The 9995-nt window shown below is 38.7% G+C and overlaps 1 long non-coding RNA gene and 1 pseudogene across 2 annotated transcripts in view; both read right to left on the bottom strand.

Annotated features, from left to right (window-relative positions):
* Positions 1 to 31: 31 nt before the first annotated feature.
* Positions 32 to 9995, bottom strand: part of LOC108529097 (uncharacterized) — a 129480-nt gene continuing 119516 nt past the window's right edge. Inside the window, exon 8 of the long non-coding RNA XR_001885400.1 lies at positions 32 to 1499. This is a non-coding gene — a long non-coding RNA (uncharacterized LOC108529097). The remainder of the gene's footprint in view (positions 1500 to 9995) is intronic.
* On the bottom strand, positions 5861 to 6393 carry LOC108529095 (40S ribosomal protein S13 pseudogene; annotated as a pseudogene). Its single transcript, XR_001885398.1, has one exon. The product of XR_001885398.1 is annotated as a 40S ribosomal protein S13 pseudogene (transcript).

Here is a 9995-nt window from a genome sequence, read left to right as displayed (position 1 = left end):
AAAAAAAAAAAAAAAAAAAAAAATTCCCAGAAGCAACATTAATGGCCAAACTATCATTTTGTCCCATACCATTGCTGGAGTGGTGTGGTTATCTGCCCTGGGTCCATCCTATCCCTTGGTGGGGACTCACAGCCAACAGATTTAGAGCCAAAAGACTTATAGCCAATTTAAATATTCTAGGCCAGATGGGAATGGAAGTGGAGCAGGCATTTATCAAACCTTAAAATTCTGTAATGTAAGCTTCAAGAACCAAAAGTCAAAAGGTAAGGTTACAAAATTGACTTAGCTGTAAATTCTACTCATTAAGCTAGAATATCCTCACTTGGCCACTTGAGAAGTGCCTTTCTCAAACATTTTATATTTTATGAAAAAGCCAACAAGAAAAACATAACTCTGTAAAATATTTTTTAAATTTTATTCTGAGCCAAATATGAGCGACCATGGCCCAAAGCACAGTCTCAAGAGGTCCTGAGAACATGTGCCCAAGGTGATTGGTTTACAACTTGGTTTTATATATTTTAGGGAGACCTAAGACATCAGTTAATACATGTTTTAGTTATAGACTTGTAGCAATTAGCTTGCAAAACATAAGTATTTTGTTAAAACTTTTTAAGCTACAGAATTTAGAGACTTCTGTTGTGTCACAATGCTTTTGGCAGTCTTTTTAATAGTCTGTCCTAAGGTGTTTGATTTTAAAAACTTTATATAACAATCTGCATAAATCTCATAACTGGGAGCACTATACCCAGGAGGTTTTGTTACCAGGTATGTTCATGTCCTCTTTGCAATTTTCTTGTAATTCTACGGGAAAGAAGAAATTATGGTTGGGATGGATGAAAAGGGACCACATACTGGTCCAGGAGGTAAAGTATCTTATTTTGCCAACTGTTTGGGCATCTGTGTGCCCATTTTTGATTTGGAAAATCTAAATTAATTTTGTTGCTCAAAAATCAACCTTATACACTTACCTCTTCCAAGATAGTGCCTGAGCCTAGGGGGAAGGTGCTTATATAGTTTTAGCAGTGGAGCATTAGCATTGAAAATAGATTGGGCCAGTGGGATTCTAAATAGTTTTAAATTTCACAGATATTAAGCAGAGAGAGAGCGAAAAAGTAACCTTTGTTGTTTTACCCAATTTTGCAAGCTATGTATCAAGTTAGTAATGTTTAAACAAAAGAGACTTAAGCCCTGCCTAGCTCTGACAAAGGCAGGAAAAGAAAACTCATAGGTAACTAAACATTTATCTAGTAAGGCATAGAACAATTATATTTAGATAGAGGAAACACTATTCAATGATTATTTATGCCTTTGTATATAGGCCTGGTCCAGTGTCACATGAAAGCAGTTCATTTTGACTGTCATCTTCTCCGAGGTCAGAAGATGGAACTTTGGTCAACTTGAATTTGATGCCAGATATCAACGTTGACTGTTAAGATTCAGTAGGCATCAGGGTTCCCTTTCAGAAGAGATACATGTACCCAGGAGTCAAAGCCCTGCAACTTAACAGCACAAGGGTTAGTTAATAACATTTCATACAGACATTTTTTAAGTGGGGTTAGAGGGAGTCTCTCAACTAATGTCTAATTGTCAGGCTGGCAGGGATGATACTGGAGTTTATGACTTGTTGGCAGCTGTGGAAAGATTCTATATCCTTAGGGTGATTAATTTTTATAGTTTTAATAAGCCTCCAGCAGTAAGTCCAAGTCAGAGACTTAATTTGGGATTTGATTTTGAGGATATTTGTCAAAAACGTTAAAAGTCTCAAAATATTTTATTAAAACAGAGCCATATAACATTATAAAATAATAGTTAATCATTTAACAAGAGTCATAATCAAAAGACTTCAACAACAATATAGGAAGTTACACAAATATAAAAACATTAACCCTTTCTAAGTTTACGTTTTTTAAGTATTCTTTAAATACAAACCCTATTAAATAAAACACAGGATATTGATTTTCGAGAGATACCAATGGTAACTTCTATTTCAGATTTAATAAATTGCTGGTCCCTCTCAGGCTAATCTACCCAAAAAAGGAAAACAACATTAACATATAAAGACCTAGGTATAGCAATTACTTTTTCCTTATGGGAAGCTTATTTGGAATAACCGTGAAAAGTTAAAACGCTGCATCCCAGGCCTGTTTCTCAAAAAGAGAAAGGTAAAAACAGAAAGTACATAGGCATTTTAATTCTGAAGATATCAATCTCAGAAATTCAAGTGAAAAGATTACATAATTGAAAAATTTAAAACCTTCTTGCAATTTCATGAGTAACTCAAATATTTTTTTTTTTTTTTTTTTTTTTTTTTTTTTTTTGAGACGAGTCATTGCTCTGCGCTCGCCCAGGCTGAGTGCCTGTGGCCGGCTCTCAGCTCACTGCAAGCCCGCCTCCGCGGGTTTCACGCCATTTCTCCCTGTCCAGCCTCATCCCGATAGCTGGGACTACAGCTCCCGCCTCGTCCCCGCTAGTTTTTTTGTATTTTTTTTAGTAGTGAGACGGGGTTCAGCATATTAGCCAGTGGGATGTCCTCGATCTCCTGACCCTCGTGAATCCGCCAGTCTCGCCTCCCAAAGTGCTGGATTTACAGGCTTGAGCCACCGCGCCCGGCCGTAACTCAATATTTTAAGAAAATCTATTCTAACCAAGACTTTAGTTTTATATTAGTGTATTTTTAGTATCAAAGCACAATTTCTAGAAGGATGATTATAAATAATTTCCTTTCCATTATAGCCAACTTAATCACATACAAAATTTCTTTTATAAATTCTGTTTTTTATGAACCCTATTATGAATCACACATACTATTTATGACATGCTTGAACTTTCTGTTTTATTCTAGGACAAAAATTTATCATACAAGATTCTTTTTCACACAAAATTATTTTCTTTCTAAACTCTATTACCAAAAGTACTGCTTTTATAGCTATAGCTTTCTTTACATTTCTTTTACTTACTAGTTATCAGCTCATCTTACCTTGTTTCAAAGTAACCTTTGAATTAGACAAAAATTATTTTCCTTTTATTAAGAACACATTTTATGTCTTATAATTTTTCTTATTTTCATCGGAATACACCTTTCTTTGGCATTTTTTATATGTAGAATTATATATTCAATTCAATTTGTATGAAATTTACAGTTAAATAAATGTTGGGTTTTTTGTTTTTTTGCTGATAACTCAGGATTTAGCTGTTTTCATTAGACCAACAATGTAAAATGCCTTATTTATCAAAAATTACACAAAGATCATAGCTTTGGGGCTGAGTTTATACTTCCATATCCTCTGTGCCAAACTTTAACACCTTATAAAATATCTGCAAGAAATAAACATAAAACCACTTAACCAGTAAATCTAGACAAAATGTGTGCTGACAATTCAGAAGACATTTTTAAAGTAGGCTTATTTGTTAAAGATTTACTTAAGTCACATGAACTGGAAAAGCATTGGGCTTATTTACTTAATTTATGAGTATTCCTTTACTGTAAAGCCAATTTGGTACTTTGTGGCCACAACACATTAAAAAAATGCATGTACATACACACAAACATACCTAAACACACATACACACCCATAGAAACAAAGATCTTATAGCTTTTATTTCAGAACTCTAACCATGAGATAAATACAAACTCACCAGTTTGATAAAACGAAAGAAAATAAATGGTTGAATGCAGACAGTGGTTTTATCTCAACCCCAGTAGAAAAGTAACAGCAGATTTAAAGCAGGCAGAAAAGAGAGGAATACACATAAAACTTTAAAACTCTATAGTCGCAGGTCGACTTTTGACCTCTGAATTTTTCTTGATGTAATTTAGCCGCAAGTTTAAAATGTGCACAAAAATAGACCATAATATGTAACCAGCTGGAGTACTAGAAAACCTGGCATGCCTTCAAACTTTTCCATTTACACAAATGCTTGCAAGTAGAGGCATCATAAAACCAAACAGCATGCCCAAAAGGGGGTCGTTATCTTTGTATTTCCTCATTCTTTGATTATTTGTTTCCCTTTTTTTTTTATTTTCTTTAAGGGAGGAACCAAACTGTAGTCTGCGTTTCAGTGGAGTGGAGCTGAGAAGTTCAGTCTCTCGTTGATTTACACAAGGGACAGTTCAGTTTCTAAAGCAAATGCACAAACAAGCCAAGTGAGATTAATTTGGGGAAAAAGAGGCAATGGAAAAGATCCTTCAGAATGCACCTCTGAATCAAAATTAAGATCCTGAACAACAACTTCCTGGGAAAAGAACCAGATCAGAATAAACCAGAGGACTGTCAACCGAGCAAGAGGTTCAGGGCTGAGGAGGACTTACCAGTTTCACTCAAGAAGAAGCTTGGAGTCGGGGGCCTTTCAATGGGCCCCTGCTGGTACCTTAGTTCTGGGTTTGGGTGACTCTTTCAGGGTTCTGAGTCTTCTCTGAGGCCCCATATATAGGGTGCCAATTAATGTTGATTTAAAAAGCCAAACTGTAACATATGTAAAGAGGTTTATTCCAAGCCAAATATGAGTGGCCACGGCCCATGACATGGTCTCAAGAGGTCCTGAGAACATGTGCTCAAGGTGGTTGGGGTACAGCTTTCTTTTCTATGTTTTAGAGAGATATAAGACATCAATCAATATATGTGAGGTATACACTGGTTTGGTCCAGAAGGGCAGGACAACTTAAAGCAGGGGAAAGTGGGTGCTTACAGGTCAAAAGAGGATTCCAAGATTTTCTGATTGGCAATTGCTTGGAAGAGTTAAGTTATTTTCTAAAGACCCAGAATCAATTGAAAAGAATGTCTGGGTTAACATAAGGGGTTGTGGAGACTAAGGTTTTTATTACATAGATGAAGTCTCATAAGTGGCTAGCCTTAGAGATAATAGATGGCAAATGTTTTCTATTTAGACTTTTAAAAGGTGCTAGATTCTCAGTTAATCTCTTCAGGTTTGGGAAGGCCTGGAACAGGAAAGATCTACTTATGTTAATGGGATGCTTTACAGATGCAAATGTTTCCCAATGACTTTGCAGGGGCATTTCAAAATAGGGCAAAAAAATACTCTGCAGTAAAATACTTTTATTTCCATTTTTATCATGTAAAGTTATACTAGAGTCAGGTTGGAATTTGGTATCTTATTGCTACAAAGAGTCTGTTTTGTTAGTGCTAGTGTTAAGATCTATTTTTTTTCTTTGTTTTTGTTTGTTTGTTTTGAGAGGTGGCCTCACTTTGTCACCCAGGGTGAAATGCAGTGGCACAATCTCAGCTCACTGCAACCTCTGCCTCCCAGGCTCAAGCAATTCTCCTGCCTCAGCCTCCCAAGTAGCTAGGACTAAGGTGTATGCCACCATGCCGGGCTAATTTTTGAATTTTTTATAGAGACAGGGTTTCACCATGTTGCCCAGGCTGTTCTTGAACTCCTGACTTCAAGGGATACGCCCATCTCAGCCTCCCAAAGTGTTGATATTATAGGCATGAGCCACCTCACCAGGCCAAGATCTATTTTAATGTTCATGCTGGTCAGTTATGCCTGGACTTCAAATGGGAGAGGGTATAATGAGGCATGTCTGACCACCTACTTCCTTCCCATTATGGCCTTAACTAGTTTTTCAGGTTTCTTTGGAATCTCTTTGGCAGAAGTGGGGGATCCATTCAGTCAGTTGGGGGATTAGAATTGCATTTTTTTGTCACGAAACTTGACCTTGAATGATATTTTATGAATATGAACCATTTTCTTTTTTATTATTATTATACTTTAAGTTTTGGGATACATGTGCAGACTGTGCAGGTTTGTTGCTTAGGTATACACATGCCATGGTGATTTGCTGCACCCATCAACCTGCCATCTACATTAGGTATTTCTTCTATTTTTTTTTGTTGTTGTTGTTGTTGTTGTTAAACAATCATTTTATTGCTTGAGTACACAGACAAATTTATGCGACCAGGGCAGAGGCTGTAGATGATTCATATTTCCAATTGGGAGGAAGGACTCGCTTGGTCTTAAAATATCGAGCCAAACAGTGAATCTGGCTCTCTATCAGAATCAGACGGAATTTATTATCCTTATCTTTTCTGTTCCTCTCAAGATGCTTTCGAACAGCAACTGCTTTCTTAATTAAATGGTAGAGATCTTCAGGAAGATCAGGAGCAAGTCCCTTAGACTTAAGAATTCTTAAGATTTTATTGCCTGTCACAAAACGTACTTGTGCAACACCATGTGAATCTCTCAGGATCACACCAATTTGTGAAGGAGTCAGGCCCTTCTTGGCCAGTTTGTAAATCTGCTCCTTCACGTCATCAGATGTCAACTTCAACCAAGTGGGGACGCTGCGTCGATAGGGCAAAGCCGACTGGGACAGGCCCTTCCCGGGAGCATGCATGCGACATATGATGGCGGCGGTCAGGCAGCGAAAAGAGGTATTTCTTCTAATGCTATCAGTATAGCCCCTAGCCCCCAACCCCTGACAGGCCCTGATGTGTGATGTTCCCCTCCCTGTGTCCATGTGTTCTCACTGTTCAACTCCCACTTATGTTTGGTTTTCTGTTCCTGTGTTAGTTTGCTGAGAATGATAGTTTCCAGCTTCATCCATGTCCCTGCAAAAGACATGAATCCATCCTTTTTTGTGGTTGCATTGTATTCCATGGTATATATGTGCCACATTTTCTTTATCCAGTCTATCATTGATGGGCATTTGGGTTGGTTCCAAGTCTTTGCTATTGTGAACATTGCTGCAATAAACATATGTATATGTGTGCATGTGTCTTTATAGTAGAATGATTGATCATCTTTTGGGTATATACCCAGTAATGGAATTGCTGGGTCAAATGGAAATTTGGGTTCTAGATCCCTGAGGAATCGACACACTCTTCCACAATGGTTGAACTAACTTACACTCCCACCAACAGTGTAAAAGCATTCCTATTTCTCCACAACCTCTCCAGCATCTGTTGTTTCCTGACTTTTTAATGATCACCAAATACCTAATGACTTTTTAATGATTGCCCCAAATACCTAATCCCGATGGTAATGGTATTAAGAGGTAAGGCCTATGGGAGGTGATTCGGTCATGAGGATCTGCCCTCATGAATGGGATTAGTGTCCTTAAAAAAGTGGCCTGAGGGAGCTCTTTTACTTCTACTACCATATGAAGACATAGCTAGAAGGTGCCAACTTTGAAGCAGAGACTGAGCCCTCATTGTACACCACATCTTCTGCCACCTTAATGTTCGAAATCCCTGACTCCAGGATTCTCAGTAAATTATGTTTTTAAAAATTACCCAGTCCAAGATACTTTGTTATAGCACCCTGAAAGAATCAAGGTAGAAATTGATAGCAGGAAGTAGGGTGCTGCTCTAACAAATACCTACAAATGTGGATGCAGCTTGGGAACTGGGTAATGGGTAGAGGCTGTAAGAATGCAAAGGATCAGGCTAGAAAAAGCCTACGTTTCTGCGAGCAGAGTGTTAAGAGTGATCTGGTTATGGCTCAGAAGAGGAGAGCTGTAAACAATGCTTTAATCTTCTTAGAGATTTCCTAAGAGGTCATGAACAGAATTTTGGTAGAAATCTGGATGGTAAAGGCCATTCTGATGAAGTCTCAGGTGAAAATGAGAAATGTTATCAGAAACTGGAGGAAAAGTCATCCCTCTTATAAAGTGGCAAATAACCTGGCTGAACTGTGTATGTATCCTAGGGCTTTGTAGAAGGTGGAACTTGTGAGCAAAAAGTTGGTGAAATAAATATCTAAGCAAAGTGTTGAGGGTGTGGTATGGCCTCTCTTGAATACTTGTAGTAAAATACAAGAAGATAGAAACAAATTAAAAACAATTTATAATCAAAAGGGAAGCAGAGCAGAATGTAAAGATCTGGTAAATTCTCAGTGTGGCTATGTTGTAAAGAATTAATGAAAAAGCATATTCAGAAGAGAATACTAAAGGTATGACCAAACCACCATTTGATAAGAAAATTAGTAGGGATAGAAGGAAGCCAGATGCTATTCTGCATGACAGTAAGAGAATGACCCTAAAGGCATTTTAGAGACCATCCACTCACATCACAGGCTCAGAATACCAAACCTGGGGTGTAAAATGAGGTCAAAAGAGGGACCATGGGCACCCAAGGAACCTCGGTGCTTGCTGCCCTGAACTACCTCAAGTCTTCACTCCCTGCGTTCTGGCACAGCATTTTTCAGCTTCCTCTCTCATCAGATGTGTCTCAAGTGGGCCCAGATGTGGTTCAGGCCACCACTCTAAAGTGCACAGGCAGTAAAAATCTTGGCAGCATCAACACAGTGCCATCTCCACAGGAGCACAGAGCAAATGAGCTATAGGGACATGGCTACCTCCACCTATATTACTAAGAGTACCCCAGAGAGCTGCAGGGCATGGACAAAGATGTCCCACAGGGACAGGACTACAATAAAGAGCCACCATTAGGCCGGGCACGGTGGCGGACGCCTGTATTCCCAGCACTTTGGGAGGCCGAGACGGGCGGATCACGAGGTCAGGAGAGCAAGACCATCCTGGCCAACACGGTGAAGCCCCGTCTACTAACAATACAAAAAATTAGCTAGGCATGGTGGTGGGAGCCTGTAGTCCCAGCTACTGAGGAGGCTGAGGCAGGAGAATGGCGTGAACCTTGGAGGTGGAGCTTGCAGTGAGCCGAGATTGCACCACTGCACTCCAGCCTGGACGAAAGAGCGAGACTCCGTCTCAAAAAAAAAGAGCCACCACTGGGGCAATGCCTATTAAAGCCATGGAGGAACCACCATAAAGGCAAAGTCTGGTAAAACCATGAGGGCAGGGCCATCCCAGAGACCCCAGAATGGTAGAGCAACCAGTGTGCAACTCCAGCCTAGGAGAACCACAAACACAAGACTCCAACACATGAGCACTGTGGAATGGGCTATGCACAGAAAAGTCATTGGGGGCCCAATCCTCATCCAAGTGTGTCTGAAAGGCACAACACTGAGTCAAAGAAGATTATTCTCCAGGCTTAAGGTTTAATATTGCTTGTGCTCTTGGGTTTTGGACTTACTTGAAACATACTACCCCTTTTTCTTTCTTCTCTCTCCCTTATGGAATGGGAATTTCTAACTTATGCCTGTCCCAACACTGTTTTTTGGAAACACAAAACTTGTTTAACTTCAAAGGCTCAGAGTAGAAGGGGAATTTGGCTCAGAATGAATGATACCTTGAGTCTCACCCAAATCTAACGTAGATGATATTTAGATGAGACTTTGGACTTTAAACTTTTGAGTTGATGCAGAAACAGGTTAAGAATTTGGGGGCTATCAGGATAGAATGAATATATTTTGCATGTGGGAAAGACACAAATTTGGGGGGCCCAAGGGTGGGAAGATATGTTGTAAAGGTCTGTATCCCCAAAAATTTATATGTTGAAACCTAACCCCCAAGGTGATATTATTAAGAGATGTAGCCTTTGGAAGCTGATTAGATAATGGAGGGTCAGTCATACTGAATGGGATTAGTTCCCTAATAAAACAGACCTGAGAGAGCTTGTCACCTCTTCTGCCATGTGAACACATAGCTAGAAGGTACCATCTTTGAAGCAGAGAGTGAACCTTCAACAGACAGTGAATATGCTGAGACCTTGATCTTGGACTTCCCAGACACCAGAAATGTGAGCAGTAAGTTTTATTATTTATAAAATGTTATAAATTACCTAGCTATGGTATTTTGCTATAGCACCCTGAATGGACTAAGACAAGGCTGACATATTTTATTGCTAATTTCAAAGAATCTGCTTAAAATTCATTGATTATTGATTTTGGCTTTCTATTCCAGTGACTTCACTTTCAAAATGTTTGACTCAATTTTTCTCACTTGTTTGGTTTAATTATTTGTTTATTAACATTTGGTAAGATTAGTTCTTTTCTGTCTTATTACCTTAATTTTCAAAACTGTTTTATATAACACTTAGTTGAGCTTATGATAATAAATAAATAAATAAGTGTTTTAATAAAGTCATTAATGGATAAAGGCTTTCCTCTGAGAAAAG

Source organism: Rhinopithecus bieti, unplaced genomic scaffold (genome assembly GCF_001698545.2).
Source record: "Rhinopithecus bieti isolate Rb0 unplaced genomic scaffold, ASM169854v2 scaffold_6568, whole genome shotgun sequence".
NCBI lineage: Eukaryota > Metazoa > Chordata > Mammalia > Primates > Cercopithecidae > Rhinopithecus > Rhinopithecus bieti.
The sequence above is the reverse complement of the archived record's forward strand: the minus strand, read 5'-3'. Positions and strand labels throughout refer to the sequence as shown.